Source organism: Selaginella moellendorffii, unplaced genomic scaffold, assembly GCF_000143415.4.
Source record: "Selaginella moellendorffii unplaced genomic scaffold, v1.0 SELMOscaffold_16, whole genome shotgun sequence".
Taxonomy (NCBI): domain Eukaryota; kingdom Viridiplantae; phylum Streptophyta; class Lycopodiopsida; order Selaginellales; family Selaginellaceae; genus Selaginella; species Selaginella moellendorffii.
Window position 1 is genome coordinate 2,446,654 of NW_003314277.1, and position 705 is coordinate 2,447,358.

A 705-nucleotide genomic window follows, 5' to 3' on the forward strand; every position below is an offset into this window, starting at 1 on the left:
ACAGCTAGACATATTAACTCCTCTATTTTAAGTTAGAACATATCATATTTTAATAGACACTATTTTCTTTATATTCTACTTTAACATTTTTTATGTGTTTTTGCATTATATTAACATCATGTACAATCACATCACCTAATGACATCCACATTTTTTTATTTTCTCTTGCTACCCATTCCCAGGATTCCAAATTTATATTTCCATTGTTCATAAGCTAGTGCAAGTTCTCTAGATTTCAGTAGCATAGATAGGTGATAGATCTGCTGTAGATCATTATGGCAAGAAAATGTTTCTTATTGGTAAGAGGTTGTTTCTTTGTATTCAAGAAAACATAGCAATAACACGATAGAATATAGAGATTCCTTGTTTTTGCAGGTCACTCTTCTGGATTGTTTCTTCTTGCACATTTGTTGATGTAAAATCCACAATGAATGTTCTAGTTTTCTTAGGTTTGTGAATTAGAATGACGTACAGACAATTTTTTTCGTATAACCGTACAGTTTAACATAAACTCTTTACGAGAATAAAAAAAACTAAACCGTACATATCTGTTCCTTTTAAAATAGACATGATGGGTTTAAGGAGTGACGGCCACCAGGATTACACATTTTCTAATTGCACCATAACCACAGCCCAGACATTGTACGTGATGTTACCCATACTGGACATAAGCCGAAAATGCGCATGTCCCAGTCGAGCATCATC